At 40.2% G+C, this 20,945-nt stretch overlaps 1 protein-coding gene across 1 annotated transcript in view; it reads left to right on the top strand.

Annotated features, from left to right (window-relative positions):
* The window catches only part of bcl9 (BCL9 transcription coactivator), a 93,949-nt gene that overhangs the window by 906 nt on the left and 72,098 nt on the right, over positions 1-20,945 (top strand). The window lies entirely within an intron of this gene.

Below are 20,945 nucleotides of genomic sequence, written 5' to 3'. Positions count from 1 at the left end.
TGTGTGTGTGTGTGTGTGTGTGTGTGTGTGTGTGTGTGTGTGTGTGTGTGTGTGTGTGTGTGTTTACATGTATGGTGGATGATAATTTAAAGATACAGACACAGCGTGTGGATGTGGTGTTGCTTCTTTCTCCTCCTGTGTGGCAGAATTGTCGCTCTCGGCAGCAGGTGAACTGCAGTGATTGTGGCAGTCTGTGTGTGTGTGTGTGTGTGTGTGTGTGTGTGTGTGTTTTGGGGTGGGGGTAGTTCTATTCTGCCTGGGGGGCTTTCTGTCTATAAGCAGCATGGCGGTTGCAGTTTGCTTTCACTCCACCAGCTGTTCTGAAAACCTGCAGTGGTTCCCCCTCTCTCTCTCTCTCTCTCTCTCTCTCTCTCCCTCAAACACACACACACACACACACACACACACACACACACACACACACATACACACACACACACACTCGTCATGACTGTCTGAAAGGTTCACCCATCATCTCGTCATCCGTAGCCTGTCATTAGAGCTACGACACCCAGATATACAGTCAGTCTGCTACACGTACCTCTATCTGATGTGAGAGAACCCAAAGACGTAACAACTGAGAAGTAAATTTCTAAAGTTTCTTAAATCAACTATTAAAACGAAGAAATATTACACAGAAGTCAAGAGACAAGGTGTATTCTAAATGTTTCTATGAATTGTGCATCATTACTGTCCTGAGATTTGCCCTTTAGCTCTTTGTGTCATGAATCCTTTTTTCATGAAATAATAAATACATTTAGCCAAACATATGTTGTGTGTGGACAGGACTCGTCATTCTAACGCATGCGGTCAACCGTATGACTAACCGGCTCTACTCAGGTTACAATAGAAGCATAAAGTGACATCTATATTATCTTTAAAGCTTGCATTACCGATTAAAAAAAATCTTTATGCTTTTTGTAGCACTTGGAGAAATTTGATCCCTTTCCAGCAGCTATAAATAAAATATCCGCTCACCTGTGGCACCCAGGGTTTCACACACTGTAGAAATAATAATAATAATAATAATAATATGAACCTCGAACATCGTTCTATGTAGGTATGTAGGTGCTCAGGACTGAATGTGATTCGGCTTCAGCAAACGTCTGCTAAATTCTGAAGTCAGCGTCGATAAAAGAAATGAATTTATAAATAAATAAATAAATAAAGAATAAATAAAGTCTTATGACACACAAGGCATTATCTTTTAATGTGCTTTAAAAAAAAGTTTTAAGATTTGTTATCGGTGAACGAAAAAAGAAACGATTCTAGCTGTGAATTTTCCAAAAGCTTTTAAAAAACGAACTCCTGCGTGTCGTTAAAAGAGTCGAGTCTCCTTAATGGAATTCGGAGGTGTCCCATGTCCTTAACCTTTGGACTTGTGTCAGAACCAAAAGATGTTTCAGCTTCAAGCGTAGGAAATTTGGTGATGGTGAATTAGATGTGATCTCTGCCTACATGGGACTGAATCTTCAATTAAAGCAATAAGCTTTTTAAAAAGCTCATATATACTGATGCATTAGCCAAACCCTTTGCTTTGTAACGTTGGTGTTTGTTTACTAAGGTCTAACGTGAGTGCTTACTTGTTTACTTGTTTACTAAAGGGACAAGTTGTGGTCTGTCTAGAGTTTGGCAGAAACTCTTAGCAAAAGATGCTAAGACCAGCTGAATGAGAGACAGCCCTGGGCCAAAAATGCTGCCAATCCCAAATGCCACTTCTAGCAACATGAGATAAAAGGGACTTCTCTGGCATTCATGTGGTTCAATAAATAAAATAATTTTGGTTAGAAATAAGCCTTAATCATACACTGCATATGAGTAAACATTAGCTGCGTGTGTTCCACATCGTTGTAATAACATTGAAAAGTAGACAGCTGTGTTAGCATGCAGCACCATTTAGAAATGATTGTGTATTGCATATTATTGCAGTCTTTAACCATGGACTTTACACCATATTCTCTTAATACACAATATTCTGTGTACCTTTAGTGCACAAACAGTGAAATAGACAGAGCTAATAAGGGATGGGATGTATATGATGTCTAACAGCAGCACTTTATTTTTTAAATCTAAAAAATTTTTAAGCAAATGTGCATGACGCACTATATGCCGCGTACTGTACCGCCCTCGCATGAAATCCGTCCGTGATTAGCCTGGATTCCAGTGGTGTGACCCAATACAGGCGGCTAACAAGGCTTCAGTAGCCTCATGACACACTCCCCCTACTCCTCCTTCTAATCACAGTTTGAGACAAACAGAACAAAATTAGAGACAGAGCGAGACAGAAGTAAATAATGGAGGACGAGACGCCCCAGAGATCTGCTGCTAAAAGGAGCAGGAAGGAGGAAGCGAGGGATTTGATCCTCAAAAAGGAGGAATCTTCTTCCATGGAGTGGGCTCCAGAGAAAATAAATGCGTTTATTCTTCACACTTGTCAAATATCCAATGCATAAATTATGGCCATGTTACAGCGATGCTTAATAACCCACAGCAAACATAAAACGCATTTAGTTAGATGACAGTTTAGTTAATACCAGGATACGCCAGCGCACAGTCATAATTGTTTCATTATCTTGTGGAGGCATAGGCAGATCTTGGTCGGTAGGCAGAGATATTCAATCGCCAATATAATGAAGGAGGTGAGCGAAAAAAGAGTGAGAGAGTGTCTATTTCTCTCCATTAAAAAAAAAACCCTCCTTCTATGCTGGTATGCGGGTTTCTGAATTAATCCTGCGACCTCTCTGGGCTAATAAGTTTTTGAATAGGAGAGGTGTTGTGTGTTTTCCTGTGTGCCGAGATGATTGTACATTCAGTTAAAGGTGCCCATCACACCACGAAGGAGGGAGGGATGGAGGGATGGATGGATGGATGGATGAATGAATGGAGAGAGGGAGGGCTAGAGAGGGGGGGAAGGGGGAACGATGATGTCTTGGGTTTTTAAAGGACATTTGTATTCATGGCATGACAGGAGGGAGGGAGAAAGACAGAGAGAGAGAGAGAGAGAGGGAGAGAGAGAGGGAGAAAGACAGTCGGAAACACTTGATGAGACGAGCTCAGGACTATATGTCTAGTAAGGCTGATGGGTGTCGTCAGTGTAGCTGTGATGGCACGGTGGAGACATAAATTCAGGCACAGCTGCATCACAGTGTCATGTACACAGTGTAAACAACAATTCAAGAAAAAAAGGACATCAGATGGACTTTTAATTCCTGAAAGCCAAAAAGCTCAACAATTAGGAACAGATTTGCACATTTGTACCAAGTTTAATTCATACGTTTCTGTCATAGTCACGGACTTGCTTCAGCACACGGTCTCTTATTTGAACCGAGCGTGTGCGTGACAGACAAATATACATCGTGTGTTCCAAAGAAAACAAAATGTCAGAATGTAAGATTAACATGCTGGCACTCGTGACCCATCTGTGTGGTAGTTTCCATCTCAGCATCCATGTGTTCTTCACTGACCTTTAAAAACAAAGCCTGGAAAAGAAAGTCGAAACGAATGACATGAAATCCATCTAAATGGAATGAAATGAAAACATTTTGAAACACACAGCAACATGTGATACAAGTCTGTTAACTCGGGGCATCTGTCTGTCGGATAAAACAAAAACTCGTATTGGTTCAACGCTCTCTTCCTTTAAAATCAGCTTAAGCACGATTGGTTGTACTGTGCGACAACTGCCTGGGACTTGAACGCATTTTGCTGTGATCAGCCTGACATCGTGTGTGATCTGAGCAAAAACTGGGGGTGTAATTTGCTTTGGCTTTGAAGCCTCAGCCACAGCGTGTCACTCACACCCAGGCAGTAGGAGATGGAGGAACCTCTATGCTGCACCTCTTAATCTTTCTTCTCCCCTTACCTCTTACTTGTCTCTGCAGCAGATGTTTGGCTAGTCTGGATTTTTCTCTCTTTCTCTGGCACATGGTACTCCTTCCTGTGGCCTCCTGCAAATCACAGCTTTCTCCAAACTCTGTCAATGATTTAGGACGTTACCTCTCACATTCTCTAACCACTGATTTCACCAGAACTCCATCACTCACGGAATCATGCTACCTTTCGTTTATTCTTTGTCTGTCTCTTTCTCATTCCATCGTTCCGTTCATTCGCCTACTTCTTCCCTGCGTTGATCATTGATGGTCTTAGCAGCACTGCTGAGCTGCAGACTCAGGACATCGATTGGCCTCCTAATCGCCATGGATTTCTGCTCAAAGTGGTTAAAAATTTGCCACGGCTTATGGCTAAGCATTTTTTATAGAAACTATATGAAGAGGAGGTGGGATGAAGCAATGAGTGCTGTGTACCAATAATTGATATTAAGATAGACGCGAGTGCTACCAGGTCTAGAATCAGTATTTGTCTTTGACAATCTGTCCTCCTGAAGGAAGATTGAAGGAAATATATAGAAACAGGAGCAGAGAAAGGACAGATCATGGGGCTGTGAGAGCCTTAAGACACAATTAGTTCAAGATATGGTAAGGCCTTGATGATCACAGCTCCAGGTTCCTCAGCTAGATCTGCAGCCCGGGTTCCATTCTGTACGGCTGTCAGTTTCACGGGTTCCCTCTTGGTTCCCTGTTTCCTCATAACGTCCAAATAACAACTGACTAGCAGACTGGCTACACTCTTAATGATTGTGTGAATTTGTGTCCATGCAATAGACAGGTGCCCTTCCAGCCTTGTATCATGTTCCTGGGTTATGGATCCACAGAATAAAGGAGCTGTTGAAGACAAATGAATGATGAGCTAAAGCGAAGCACACACAATAGTATTGAGTTTTAACACTTCATTTCGTGTGTGTCATCTATAAAAGAGTTGTACGTGTAATAACGGTTACCAAGCGGTTACCACAGCTCCTCAACAGGCCCTCAATGATGATAGTTTATTTTTATACTTGGACATTTTTATATTTATATTTATATATAATGGTGAACATTTACTGGCAATATATGTATATTTGCATTGTTTGCAATGGGAAAATAAATCTTAAAGCTTTTTGAAGCATTATAGAGCCATTGGCTTGGACAAATGTTAACTCTGCTATGTTAATTATTAATGGGTTTCATTTGAGACAGTCAGGGAAAAAACACGGTTGGTCATTTGCATTGTCAGTGTACGAGGCTCTTGTATCCTCAGTGTCTCTTTTCTCTGTACTTAAAATCTGAGTAGTAGTTTGGGACTTTTCTCTTGAAAGTGAGTGCATTGCTATTTCCTAAGCAGACAGTGTTTACAGATCCTATTCTTTTGAGTCATTTTAAGCTTGGCTAACTACCACTTTAAAGTGTCTTGCCCGAAACTATAGAAATAGAAGGATTTTATATTATCTTCCACAGATGAGTCATTCTGAGTCAATCTAAACGTGGTATTTGATGAACAGTCTAAAGATAACCAAAACCCGGAAGTCGATTTTAGACATTTGTTTTAGTTCTCAGAAGACCTTCGGACAAAGCAGAAACCTGACTTCAGTAATTAGCACATGAGATCTGCTAACAGCCTTGAATATGTTTTGTTTATTGTTAGTCGAGTATTGTTTAAAGGAAATCAAACCTGGTCTCAGCCGAGTGGCTAAAGGCGGAACAGCTTGAATAATGCAGAGTAGTCATGTGACAAGTATATTTGGCTTTGGCTTATCTCTCTTCCAGGTGGTTGTGCTTTTTGTATTTATCTTCTTTTTTTTCCTGTAACTCTTCTTAATTTCTTCCCCATCTGTCCCAGAAACTGTAGTATGTGTTCGGATCCAATTTCATCAAAAACAGACCTTATCCAGACTGTCTGAGTCGTTCTCATTAAGACCAGAGGCTCATTACTTCAAGCCAGACATGCTAAACTGGGTGCTATCTTGGTTCAAGTTATTGTTACTCCACCTGGAGCCGATTTGGCTCCAGTCACTGCAGTTAGAGCAACAGAGCCCAACTCAGGCTCTCAAGAATCCTGTGGATTTTGATTTCTATCACCTACCACATGTCACACATTGGCTTCGATGGGAACACACCTGTTTCCCAGGTAGAAATTGGTTCATTAAGCACCAACGACGACAGAGACTTGGAGACGGTGTTGCATTCTCAGAAGGTCTTGCTGCCATCTTGGCTTCTGCATATATGGCTCACATGGCTGCCATCTTGGACCTTGTTTCCAAGCACCTGTGACGGTTGTGTACACACAACTTGGTGTGGTGCAAGACTAATGGCCTCAGCGTGAATCTCAGCACTGACAGCAACAGTGATTTCATTTGATGCAACGAATGGGTTGCTATTACAGATGAAGAAAGAGAGAGGCGAAGAAGGGGGAGGGGAAGAGAGAGACACAAAGACGTGGGATAGAAAGAATCGTTTTGAAGTAGATAGAAAAAGAGAGACGAGGAAACATAGAAACAAACGTAAAAAGGAGAGCGATCCAAGGTGCGAGAGTAACACCGAACCACAGCACAAGTGAAACGGAGAGATCACTTATCTTCTAAGTGGATCACCTGCCTGGATTGGTGAAGAAGTAGAGTGTTGTTGCCATGGCATTGCTGGTTGCATGCTTCTGCGTCTGGTGTGTAATCATCATTGATGCTCACACTCCCCCTCCCTTCCTCTACACCTCCCTTACCCTGAGCTCTTCTCCTCCTTCACTCCTCCTTTCCCAGACTCTTTAGGCTCTCAGATCTAGGCTGTTCTTCAGCAGCTACTTCATTACAGCAACAAATTCTTCTGCTCACTTCATAATAATCAGACAATTAATGTATAGAGCGGACGCACTCCAGAAGAGAGAGGACGTTTCCTCTCGAAGACAGCATGTGTAATTAATTTCACTTTGACAATAGCGTCTCCTAGGTTAATTTAAACCTGCAATCTTTTGCTCAACCTCAGCCATCAATCACCTGGTAACCGACCTTCAGAGCTGTGTTTACTTACCGAAGAACACAGCCGTCGTGTTAGCCTGAGTGATGCGTGGCACGGTTTGTAACCAGTGGCACATTCTGTGTAAGTCAGCTAAATATGAGATATTTTATATGCAGTACACTATACTTACACACTGTATATCCTCAGCTGAAACTGGAAGATTTTAAAGAAGGACTTCAGAATGGATACCACAACAACAAATTAAATGATTCTAGGAAATTAAATGACGTTTTCTATTTTGATTTATGGCTGGAGTTTAATGTTGTATTTTTAAGTGCATATTATATGATTATTTAAACGTATTTCTGAAGTTTCTCATCACTTTCATTTTATAACGATTTTTTTTTTTTACAGGAAACCAGATTTTAATTTTTCACACAGTGCAGAGAAAATTCATGGTAATTCTTGGTATGGTAATAGCACATATGCTACGAATGTAGATTCCGGAGATTTTAATATTATTTATTTATTTTATTTTAATTCTTTTACTTAAAAGGTTTTCACTTCACTGTTATGAACGACTCGAAATCCACACCAAATATGAAATTAATATAAATGCACAGTATACGGAGAATTAGAGAAGCGCATAAACAGCAAAGGCTTTCAACCTTTATGGACAATTACGTGTCACCTTATATGTCCAAAATATTAACATATTACTAGCAACAAATTAAATTTTCATATAGATGCCGTAATTTGGTGAATATGTCGGTTTACTTTGACTTAGGGATTGGGAATATGCCCTGAGATAGATTAGATTTAATCCGACCGCTCTCTATATTTGAATATATTAATAAGCAAAAAATGTTTTGTTTCATTACTTTTTTTTTCCGAATCCCCTGATGAGCAAAGCCGTGATTTGATTTGACATGTCCTCTGTTTTAAAAGACAATGTTCTTTAATAGCCTCAGAACAGGAGCCTAGACAGTTTAGGTTTAAGTTTCACTTAGTTTAGCCCTGAATCCTTCGGAGCATAGAGGTGATTTCATTAGGTTTGTGGCTGGCTGGATAGATAGTGTATACCCTTAAAATGAATACCTCTGGTCACTAGTGAGCTGTAACTTAATTTGCGCTGAGGCCCTTTGGCCTTTTTTTCAGTTATACCCCTTACTTACATTGTATTTCTCCTCTACCAATACAAATTATTGTAAATTATCGCTTCATTCAGAATATGCAACTTAGTATGTGTTTGCTAATTTGATTCCTAAAACAATATGTGTACGTGGTCATCTGGAGCCATATTTTTTACCGATATATCAAATATTACCAAAAATATCATTCATTTTATTGTTATACATAGACTAAATCTATTTAAATGTTTGTATTTCTTGGCTGCTTGTAGATCCACTTGGTTTGTGTGAGGTTGCTAAGTACCAAGATATCAAGTGGTGAAACACATAAAGGGTTAAATTAGTCCAAAATACACCACCACATCATTTTAGCACCAATGTTGCCTGACCAGAGAATTCTGCACCATTGCTTCACCGGCTCTTGCCGTTTGGCCGTCACTCTGCTCCTCCATTTTTTTTACCTGCTGCACTTTGCTGCTGGTGCTTCATGCCTCGGGTGACAGGAATCCAATTTCACCGTGTCTTCGGGAAAGAATCTCTCAGGCTGATGAGAGTTATCGGGCATGTGGGAGATGCAGCTTCCATCCCCTTATTCATCCATTGCTCTTGGGGACTTGGATCCTTCTACCAGACAGGTACAGCCAGGCAGGTGTTGTAGATAGGGGTCAGTACTGGTTTTGGTTAAAAATATTTATTAACACGGATGTGTGGCTTTAAATCGAGGCCTGTTAGAGGAACAAGACATTTGGTGCCATCAGGCCACTGTGGTCCATGTCTGCAGCACTTCCTGTCATTGTCCATTTGGAAGTAGGGAATGTTAGTCTGGACAGTATGAGCCGGATGCTCTGTGTTTCTTGCAGACATCATGCAGAGAGTTTTGATTTGAACGTTTTGTAGCTGAGTTGAAAGACACCACATCTACACCAGTCCATTGCTTTTTTTTTTTTTACTGTTGTATTCAACATGTTTATGAGAAGATATCACATACACCAGCCGGTTAGAGAGGATCAACATCACGTTCAGAGAGTAAAATATTACTGTAGCATTATGTGTTTAATGTTCAAAATATGGCTGAACCTATGGAAGTGTTGTTGATGCAATTCTGTCTTAATAATTAATCGATACAGCCAAGGAACGTGTCGATATCCTCAGTGGCTTCGTCTCATTTCTCTCGTTTCTAATGCTGCGATAGAGATAAAGAGATGAATTTGTGGTTCCTTGTCTACACCAAGGAGTAAAAAGAAAACGTGAAATTTCAAACACATCAACTTCCCCGTTTATAGTGACGCCAAATCAATATGGCCGCTCACACCGTGTAAAAGTGCCTCTTTGCTACTTTTACATTAGTTTATAGCATTATAGGGATTAGATCAGTTAGTATACAGACACAATACTTAGGTTAAATATATAACACTGAGAATACTAATTATGAGAGATATAATGCTATCATGCTAGACAGTTACCTTGTTGCTAAGCTACTCGCTATTGCCTGAAGTATGAAGTTCGCTATAGTTGAAGAGTACACTAAATAGTCATTAAAAGTGTGGTTGTAGAAGCTCTTTATAAGCTTTAAGTGCTCTGACAGAGCAAATGATTGAATTTATCTAAAAAAAATTTGTGTAGTGTGTCTCAAAAGTCTCTTTACATCGGGGACATTTGACTTTATTTATAAAACATTGTCTACGTATCACAATTTCTTTGCAAACACACATGGAGTCGTCTCTGTCACTCATGATGAATGATGATCTCTATCTATCTATCTATCTATCTATCTATCTATCTATCTATCTATCTATCTATCTATCTATCTATCTATCTATCTATCTATCTATCTATCTATCTATCTATCTATCTAAGAATGGAACATTATGGAAACATTTTTGTAAAAAGTGTTTAATTAAATAATTAAAATGTATGGGGATTTTTGGGAGACTAGTGTATGTATGCATGTGTATTATATATGTTTGTGTGTGTGTGTGTGTGTGTGTGTGTGTGTGTGTGTGTGTGTGTGTGTATAATGTATGTATATATTGCCTTTGCACTGTGCGTGTTACTCACCAGCTTCACTTCCAAGAATCATCAACACACAAATACACACCCACACACACACACACACACCACTGATTAGTCACAGTAGTGTGAAAATAATACAGGGAGCTTTATGATTATTTATTTATCTATTTCCATAATTTAGCCGCTCTGCTGGAGGAGCTTGCTTTCCGTTTCACCGGTATTTTAGATGACTCTGCTGTGCTCCCTTCCGTTCCTTTATGCACAAAGCAACACAACGAATTTGATACGTGCTGGATCTTAGAAATTTGATTCTGAAAGAGCATGCGTGAGAGAGACACACACAGAAATACAGACAGAAGAGAGAGAGAGAGAGAGAGAGAGAGAGAGAGAGAAACAGAGGAGAGAGAGAGAGAGAGAGAGAGAGAGAGAGAGAGAGAGAGAGAGAGAGAAACAGACAGACAGTCAGTCAGAGAGAGAGAGAGAGAGAGAGAGAGAGAGAGAGAGAGAGAGAGAGAAAGAGAGGGAGAGAGGTGAATGGAAAAAATGGAAATGAGCATCTTGAAATTTGATGTTGACTTTTTTGGGTGGCATGTGTGAAAAGAGAGACAGAGAGAGAGAGAGAGAGAGAGAGAGAGAGAGAGAGAGAGAGAGAGAGAGAGAGAGAGTTGTGTGAGGACACTATAGAGGTGACAGAAAAAAAGATGCCACCTCTGTTTCTATCTCTCTTCCCATTCTCATCTGCTTTCTGTCATTTCTCCACATGCTCTCTCTCTCTCTCTCTCTCTCTCTCTCTCTCTCTCTCTCTCTCTCTCTCTCTCTTTCTGCAGCAGTGGTCGTGTTCAGATGACAGAGGGGTAGGTGACTCATCAGGGAGCTGCTCGCAACTACAGACAGAGAGAAAATGAAGCATGGGGGGTGGGGGAGAGTGAGACAGAAGGACAGACAGAGAGAGAGAGAGAGAGAGAGAGAGAGAGAGAGAGAGAGAGAGAGAGAGAGAGAGAGAGAGAGAGAGAGAGAGAGAGAGAGAGAGAGAGAGAAAGAAAGGGAGGGAAGGAGGGAGAATGAGAGAGAGTGTGAGACAGTGATGAATTCAGATCCGTCTTGCTTGACTGCTGCTGTTTATTGGTCCACAGAAGCTTCTGGAAAGGCACTAATGACTCCTCCCCCATGAATCAGAGACAGGGTGTGTATGTGTGTACATGCCTGTGTATGTGTGTGTTGTGGTTATGGTGTGAAAATACCTCTTGATTGTCACTACACACTTCCCGGTTACATGGCACAATTTAACTAACCAGTGTTGTTTAAATAGTGATGCTACTGACCAGCTCTCATTAAAAATGATTGTCAGTCAAAATGATGTTTCCAAATTGTTGTTTGATTTCATAGGAGTAATAAGAAAAGGTAAGGAAAAAGACATCCGTAACCTTCACGTGAAGTATTAGTCAGTGTTATAACCACAGTACTGTTTAAAATTTGCATTGCAATATTAATATCGTATCATCTCGTCCAGCTCTATAACACAAAATACATTTGAACATAGTATAGAACGTGCAACTCTGTTGTGTGTGCGTTTTTCTAAAGAAGAAAGATTTTTTTTTTATGTCTGAACTTTTATTATTATTTATTTATTAACACTAAATCAACTCCATAACAAACAGGATTGTGTGTTTTTGAAAACTATTCCTGGATTTCTAAAGGTAGTGTTCAGTTTTTTGGCAGCTGACATTTCCATGTTACTGTCAGGTTGACAAATAGAAAACGTATTAGGCAGATTTATAAGGCAAAGGCAAAACAAAAACAAAATGGAATGGACGGCTAAAAGAAAATTCAAAGCATGTAAGTCGAGCCATGAATCGGTCACAACAGAGCATTAATACAGTTATTCAGACAGCTGTGCAAGAAGCTGCATCGATAAAACATGTAAGGATGTTGATCTCGGATCAGATTCTGCTGCATGTATAGATCTTTTTGTATACTCTGCGAAAGTCAGATTGCTTTAGAGACAGTTTATTCTCACTGAAAACAGATAGATATGAAGGAATCTTCCCTCAATCCAACATACCTTTCAGACTGGTCTCCCATAGCAACGCAGCATTATCTGTTGTGTGTGTGTAAATGTGTGATGGCTGAGCTATTATAGTCAGGCACTAGTGAAGGCCACCCTGTCGTTAGAGCTAACGCTCACTGTGGGGTCCTTTTACCATAGCAGTCGTGTTCAACCAGACATGAGTGTGTGCGGAGTGTGTCTGGTGTGTGTCCAGTGTGTGCGCAGTGTGTTCACAGAGTGTGTGCTGTGTGAGCACAGCCTTTGCACAGACTGTGTGCAGAGTGTGTACTGTGTGTGCTGTGTCTGTGCTGTGTGTGCAGAGTGTGTACATAGTGTTTGCAGAGTGTGCGCAGAGTGTGTGCTGTGTGTGGACACACTGTGTGCAGAGTGTGTGCTGTGTGTGTGCTGTGTGTGCAGAGTGTGTGCATAGTGTGTGTAGAGTGTGCGCAGAGTGTGTGCACAGAGTGTGTGCTGTGTGTGGACACACTGTTTGCAGAGTGTGTGCTGTGTGTGCTGTGTGTGCAGAGTGTGTGCATAGTGTGTGTAGAGTGTGCGCAGAGTGTGTGCACAGAGTGTGCGCTGTGTGTGCACAGACTGTGCACAGAGTGTGCGCAGAGTGTGTGCAGAATAATGTATGTGCAGAGTGCGCAGAGTGTGTGCTGTGTTTGTGCAGAATATGTGCAGAGTATGCACAGAGTGTGCGCAGAGTGTGTGCCTTGTCTGTGCAGAGTGTGCTCAGTGCATGTGTGCAGTGTGAACGGTGTCTGTGCAGAGTGTGTACAGAGTGTGTGCTGTGTCTGTGCAGAGTGTGTGCAGAGTCTGTGCTGTGTCTGTGCAGAGTGTGTGTGCAGAGTGTGTGCTGTGTCTGTGCTGTGTGCAGTGTGTGCTGTGTCTGTGCTGTGTCTGTGCAGAGTGTGTGCAGAGTGTGTGCTGTGTCTGTGCAGAGTGTGTGCAGAGTGTGTGCTGTGTCTGTGCAGAGTCTGTGCTGTGTCTGTGCTGTCTGTGCTGTGTCTGTGCAGAGTGTGTGCAGTGTGTGCTGCGTCTGTTCTGTGTCTGTGCAGAGTGTGTGCAGAGTGTGCGCTGTGTGTTCACAGACTGTGCACAAAGTGTGTGCAGAGTGTGTGCAGAATATGTGCAGAGTGCGCAGTGTGTGTGCTGTGTTTGTGCAGAATATGTGCAGAGTATGTGCAGAGTGTGCGCAGAGTGTGTGTTGTGTCTGTGCAGAGTGTGCTCAGTGTGTGTGCGCAGTGTGAACTGTGTCTGTGCAGAGTGTGTACAGAGTGTGTGCTGTGTCTGTGCAGAGTGTATGCAGAGTCTGTGCTGTGTTTGTGCTGTGTCTGTGCAGAGTGTGTGCTGTGTCTGTGCTGTGTCTGTGCAGAGTGTGTGCTGTGTCTGTGCTGTGTCTGTGCAGAGTGTGTGCAGAGTGTGTGCTGTGTCTGTGCTGTGTCTGTGCAGTGTCTGCTGTGTCTGTGCTGTGTCTGTGCAGAGTGTGTGCAGAGTGTGTGCAGAGTGTGTGCTGTGTCTGTGCAGAGTGTGTGCAGAGTGTGTGCTGTGTCTGTGCTGTGTCTGTGCAGAGTGTATACTGTGTCTGTGCTGTGTCTGTGGTGTGTCTGTGCAGTGTGTGCAGAGTGTGTGCTGTGTCTGTGCTGTGTCTGTGCAGAGTGTGTGCTGTGTCTGTGCAGAGTGTGTGCAGAGTGTGTGCTGTGTCTGTGCAGAGTGTGTGCAGAGTGTGTGCTGTGTCTGTGCAGAGTGTGTGCAGAGTGTGTGCTGTGTCTGTGCAGAGTGTGTGCAGAGTGTGTGAGTGACATATGATCCAAAAGTTAAAATGAGCTATTTTGTTAAATCCATCTTTCACTTGTTAACATGATTAACATATCTATTTAATTCCTAACAACAGTCTTAGTATTCACCTTTTGTATTTGTGTGCACTATTAGTATTTAGTATTAGTGTTTATTAACATTCAGTTATACATTTAAGCAAAATCGCATCCTCATTATTCCAAAGAAAAGATAATAGAACGATGGCAGATGATGTCTGTCATTTGGTTTTAGACAGAAGGGGAGGGGAAAGATTCTCTTTCAGTTCCTCTCAGAACAAAACCTTGCTTGTGCCTGTGGATACCTTAGAATTACCTCAGACTCCTTCGTTTTTCCACAGAATATTTTCAGTTACTTTGATCCAGTTTTAGTTATCCTTTGTTGGTTAAAACAAAAACAGTGTAATGAAGCAGCAGTGAAAAGCTTCAGGGCAGTGAAAATGTAATGAAATGTGCAATGTAAATACACCAAAGACGTAACTAGCACGAATAGCTAATTTTCTGTCCTGTATCAATTACCACAACTCAGCTTATTAAATAGGATTAGAGGAAAAATCTTACTATTAAACATATAGTAAGATTAAAACGAATATCCGACGTATTGTCATAACGGCAAGCAGAAAACTATCAGAAACAAGCCATTTAAGATGAGTTAATATTCTGAGGTAAAGGTTTGGGTTTGTTGCGCTTAGGAGACTTAGCACAGTGTAAACATGGTACTTTATATGTTGCTGCTTTTATCAGCAGTTTTTTTCATACAGATTTTGTAATTAAAATGAATGTGTCATATTGTGTAATGTACTGTAGTATACCCAAAATATGTAATGGCAATTAAGTGGTTTGGATGTACTGGAAATATTTGTTATATTAAATGCATTCAAAGAGGAGATGCTAATTACATGAGGTCTTTGAGGACAAAAACCTCCTAATCAATAAATGAATGTCAGACTGTATCTGACTGTACAATAATCATAATATCTCCGTGTTTATAACAGTTTATCCAAATGAGGATGAGGTTCTCCTTTGAGTCTGGTTCCTCTCAAGGTTTGTTCGTCTTCTATCTAAGGGAGTTTTTCCTCAACACAGTCGCCTCATTTACCTCAGGCTTGTTCATTGGGGATAAACACAAAGACATTTAAATAGAAGTCTAATATTAATCTAAAACTTTTGTATAATATTAATCTTGAATGTTTTGTACCATGTTTATTACGTTCCGTAAAACTGCGTTGAGGCAATGTCCATTGTTAAAAGCGCAATACAAATAAAATTGAATAGAACAGAATAGAATAGAATTGAATTGAATGTTCTCATACTGTGTAGTAGGTACAGTACTCTCAAGCAGGGGTTTGTATCGTATTGTAAAAAATATGTCCATAAACTCTAATAATACTTTTTCATTATTCGTTTGGAGATGGCAGCTTAGGACCAAAGGATATTAAGATGTCTAAGTTTCCTTTTTGTGAACTTTTCATGAACTTTTTTTTATTAATTCATGATTAGTGTCATGTTTGATGTATTCAATAGTGGCATTTCAAAGCATGAGATTTTGGGGTTACATCAAATGGACAACGCTGGAGCTTGATTCTCCGTACTGCTCCTCGCTTGAGTCGATATCATATAGAAAAATGCAAGTCCAAGGTCAGAATCGCACATAACTTATTTTTATTTACAACTCAGTTTTATTCAACCTGCACAACTTCTGAATATTGCTCAAGACCATAATTACATCTGAGATCTGAATACTGATATGCACACTTTCTGTATTTAATTTTCACTACATGTCCTTACCTGAACTCTGAACATGTTTAGTTATGTACAGAAGGGAAGATATCATTTAGTATTAACTAACCCTGACCTGCCAAATAAATTAATTGTTTTAAATAACTGTGTAGACACACACACACACACACACACACACACACAAACACACACACACACACACACGCACACACACACACACACACACACACACACACACACACACACACACACACACACACACACACACACACACACACACACACACACACACACACACACACACACACACACACACAGAGTCACACACAGTCACACACAGTCACACACACACAGGCGACAGATATATATACAGTCTGTTGTCTGTGTGTGTATGGGTTTGTTGATGTGTGACTTATTAGTCTCATACATCTCAGTTTGTCCCATTGGCCAGTTTCACAGCGTGTGTGTATGTGAGTGTGTGTGTGCGCCCTCTCAAGCATGGCAGTAAATGCTTATGCTCAGCCTAGCACATCACACCAGCATCTGCGCAGCTGTGCTAGTGACTGCTCCACTGAGATGCAACACACACAGCCACAGAATATTGGCAGGTGGCATTTTCCTGATGTGACTTGACACACAGGAGAATTTTAGATGTTTTTTGTAATCAAAAAGAACTGTTTAAACTCATTTTAAAATGTCTTTATTGGAATTTTAGAATCAATAGCAGTAAATTATTCTGAAATTGGTACAATTAACACCATAGTCACTGGAAATTGATTACACTCTATACTCACACATACACATGAGACATTTCCGGAGCCGGTTTTTAAACAATTCTGGGATAATCCGTTGAGAAATCTCAGCACTATATTGTTGATTATTTTCCTTGTTGTGTTTATTGCTTACTTAATTATGCCCAGCTGAACGTCTAGACGTTCCCACGCCCTCAGTCTTCGCCTAGTCTTTTCTGTCCAGTTTTTGTCTGTGCTCATGAAAGCCTCAGATTCTTGTTCTTGAGCTTCAGCTGTTGTTGCTCATCCACCTCAAGGTTTGATGTGTTGTGCATTCTGAGATGCTTTTCTGCTCTCCACGGTTGTAACGAGCGCCTAATTGAGTTACTTACCTGTAAGTTCTGACCAGTCTGGGATTCCTCCTCTGAGTTCATCCTGCAGAACCTCCTCGCACGGGATGTTTTTTGTTCTCAGCATTATTCTTTGTAAACTGTGGTGTGTGAAATTCCCAGGAATATCTGGAATACTTAAAACAGCCCATCTGCCACCAAAATACATTTAATGTTAACAGTAACTGAAGTTCTTGACCTGCATCTGCATGCAAGGCGAATGCATCTTGCATTGACCAGTCTGAATTTCTCAAGTTTTAGTCCTACCGTAACACAACCGAACAGATTGTAGAAAGCCGTGAAAGTGAAAAACAGTGCTATACAATATTCTGCAATGATCAGTATTTCCATATTTAAAGCATCATAAAGTTTTATTCATGTGGAGGTACATTGTAATTACACTGGCTCTTACACAGTAATGAGGCACTACAATATAAAGCATTACAGTTGTTATTATTTTCACATCTAAACTCCTACAACTGATTATATAACAGTTTGGTGTTTTAAAAGGTTCGCTTGTTCCCTGGAGAATGACTGGCTTCACTACTATCTTAACAAAATAAGTGTTAACACTCATTTTTTCTTTAATGTGCCAGTCTAGACCGAGCTGACATTTATCTTTAAATCTACATAGTATAAAAAAAAAAGATTAACTGAGACACATACAATTACAAACAAGGAGACAAATAAGATACATCCTGAATCCTCCCAAAAAGTGTGGCATTTTTAATCATGTGTATGTGGGTGTGTTTGTTTGGTAGAAGTCTGTAAGTGGGTTTCAGAGGTACAGAGGCGGAGGGTGATGCATGAACACTGAGCTGTGTATACAGCGCACAGACGGGCTTTAATGGGGGAACGTCTGTGTGTATTTCCCAGAGGCTGAGTTATATGTGTATGTAGGTGGTGTGTGTTCTTGTTCTCTAGGTTAGTAGCATAGTAAAACATCACAGCTCTCGGAAATGAATGAGAATCGGTTACGTTTGGAGTGTTTGGAAGACTATTTGGAGATGTTTGCATGACAACCAGAACAAATATCTATATTTGATAAAAAAAGTTAATATCATACACCGTTTCCTTTCACAAATCTAGTGAACTTCTTGTGAACTATGACGATCAAACCCTGACGCTCTCTATGATAGCACTATGTATTTACAATGGCACATTATAGGAAATTAGAGTTCGTCTCAGTCATTCCATTAAACCAAATTATATCACAGCTCTCCTGACATCCCCGATGGTGAGAAGCTGTCTACGACAGCAGCTTTGCCAGTCGTGCTGGTTATAATACAAAGCATACGTTTATACAAAGCGTACTCTTCTAGTCTGCTGCCGTTTCTATAGTAACAGATGACTTGAACGGACTTGTACCGTATAGCAGAAGGTCTAAAAGCATAAAAAAATTTGAGTTAATAATAATAATAATAATAAAACACATACAATCATTAATATGAAAATAATTCTGTGAGAAGACTTTTATTTAATGTTTTTTAGAAGGCATCTCTCACATGGTCTCACATGTCTCTGCACATGGTTACCATCAGAGACAATGCTTTAAGTTTTCCGACACACGAAAGGATGTCTAAGAATGAAGAACTTTGCAATTTGCAGTTTCTCAGCAACAAGCTCTGTTTTTTTGTTTTTTCGAAAGTGAGGGAAGGAATATTTATAGCTGATAGGACTAGAATAACTAGAAACCAGATAGTGTGTCATTCTAGAATAAATGGAAAAAAAATGTAATCTTTAGCAAATGTCTGTAGTGTGAGAGGAAATACGCTTGCACTCGGAGGTGGTAAATACTGTATCCCCAAAGTTTTTCTGTTCTTTAACTGCATGCCTTGTTGTGATTTTTTCCTTATGTACTACCATGGTTGTATGGTAGTGGTGAAAATAACTATAATCAAAAGTTTTTTTTTCAATATAGAAAGGCAAACTTACAAAAAAACTTGACGTACGAGCCGTTAATATTGTAAATATTAATATAAATAAAATATATACATACATACATTTATATATAGCCACAAATGGAAATTGCAAGTAAGATCAAATCAAATATAATGTAATTAATTGTAAAGAACAGAAGAAAAATAAACAGACAAAATAAAATAAATAAATAAAGCATAATAAAGCATGCAGATACAATACAATGACTGATAATATGAATATGGTGAATGAATTGTATGTTAATGAATAAAGTGTGACTGTGTGCAGTGTGTGTGCAGATCAAGCATCAGATATTGCTAAAATCTAATCCAGATGTGTCGGTAAATGATTATTTTGTATTAAAACGAACATCAACCAGAAAGAAACGTCCTCTGATGCTGCCATATTGGAAAACACCGACATCGCACCAGCTCTGAAAGTCAAAAATACCTGAAATATCAAACAGCACATACTGTATAACTGATAACTGAAGATTATATAAAAAGCTGTAGAAAAAGCTTGAACATGAATTCCAAAACTATTTCATGTAGTTAATGTTTTACTGCGGTAATCATACTGCATCTCATATGGGTTGGACATCACATAGTTCTCTTATCAAACGTTTCTGCATTCTGTTAATATTTTTCCAGAAAATCTGAGATTTCAACTGTTTCCACTAGAGTCCCTATAAACCTTGGTGTATCTTTGCATGCTGACATTTTCAGCACTAAGAATGCGAGTCCGAATACTACGAATAAAACCCGAACAAAGAAACAAGCGAGTCCACAGTAGAGTCGATGAGCCTGATGATCTCCAGCATCCTTGTAGTGCTAGTGATTTGGCACCGTTTGCTGTGTAAGTGAATGGAGATGAAGATTTTTCATTATGTTTTAATTTATTCAGTTAATTCCAGCTTTGAGGATCCTTCGTTGTTTACCATTAATACGTATATGATATGGGTGATTAAAGTTCATTTTGTAATATGATAACGCAATGCCTCAAGACGCCACTTAGTCGGATACCCCTCCTCTTCTCCTTCCCACTCACTCCCACACAAACACTTTCTTTTCTGCTTTTGCTGTCTACTTTTCTGTCTGTATATTCTCCCCTGCTAACCTGCACACATATAACACACACACACACACACACACACACACACACACACACACACACACACACACACACACACACTGGCCATGCCACCCACACATAACTTACTCTTCTAAATACACCCATTTCTCCCTTTCTCACTCCTACACGCTCACACACACACACACACACACACACACACACACACACACACACACACACACACACACACACACACACACACACACACACACACACAAGGGTCTGGCTAAATAAGGGAAGACAAAGCGTTTTTTGAGAGCGTCTCAGCACAAGACAGCGCTGCGATCAATAGAGTTTCCACTGTAGCTGAAAAGCTCTCAGCACTCACTCAGTATTGGAGTGTCAGCACCTTACGTCAAAGAGCAACCTTCCAGCTTCTCCTCCTCTCAACCCAATCCCCCTCCACTTTTAGATCAAGCCAAAAGGGCCATCATTTGTCACCTCTTGTCAGTTTACTTGTCTCACCTTCCATACATTTTGATGTTGACCCCTGTATTAGCTATTACATTGACACCCTTTTGAAGCACAGTCACCCAGAGATGTCTCGTCTTCAGAAATCTGCATTGACGAGCGATCGGACTCGATCGGTAGCGCTAAGTATAAATTCACTGCCTACTGAGCGACCCACATCCCTTGCTTTAAAACTAAATGATCTTGCCACAAGTTTTTCCTTCATGTGCAATAATCAAAGGTGTTTGGCTCAACAGTTCATCGTGCTAGTGTACATCATTAATTGAAAGCGCTGTTGTGCAGAATTGATCGCTGTTCAGGCGCATGGCCATCAGGCTAATCCGAGCAGGGTCTTCATCTTACACGGTAAGCCCTACAGATTAACAGGAGAGACTGCAGGGCACATGCATGGCTTGTCATACACGCACGGATGTTAGCAAAGTGTATCTTTGAAACACGGAATGATGGCGAATACTCTGCATTTGTAGCATGTGTGTCATTTCCTCAGCTAAGAATTTTGAAAAATTGACCTGAATATCAAAAAAAACACCTCAAAAACAGATACCTGAAATGTATCTAGAATAGAAGCTTTATCAGTATTAGTTTTTTAACAGGTCTAAGAATGAGACCTTCATTTTTATTTATAGCTCATTTTATTTTCATTTTATCTTATTGCATTCTGTTTACATTTTTAATCCCCCCTTAGACCCTATTCTATTTGATAATATTTTTTATTTTTTAGAACAGAGACGT

The sequence above is a fragment of the Tachysurus fulvidraco genome, chromosome 18 (assembly GCF_022655615.1).
Source record: "Tachysurus fulvidraco isolate hzauxx_2018 chromosome 18, HZAU_PFXX_2.0, whole genome shotgun sequence".
In the NCBI taxonomy this organism is placed as follows: Eukaryota; Metazoa; Chordata; class Actinopteri; order Siluriformes; family Bagridae; genus Tachysurus; species Tachysurus fulvidraco.
Note: the sequence above shows the minus strand (reverse complement) of the source record. Positions and strands in the feature narration are given on the sequence as shown.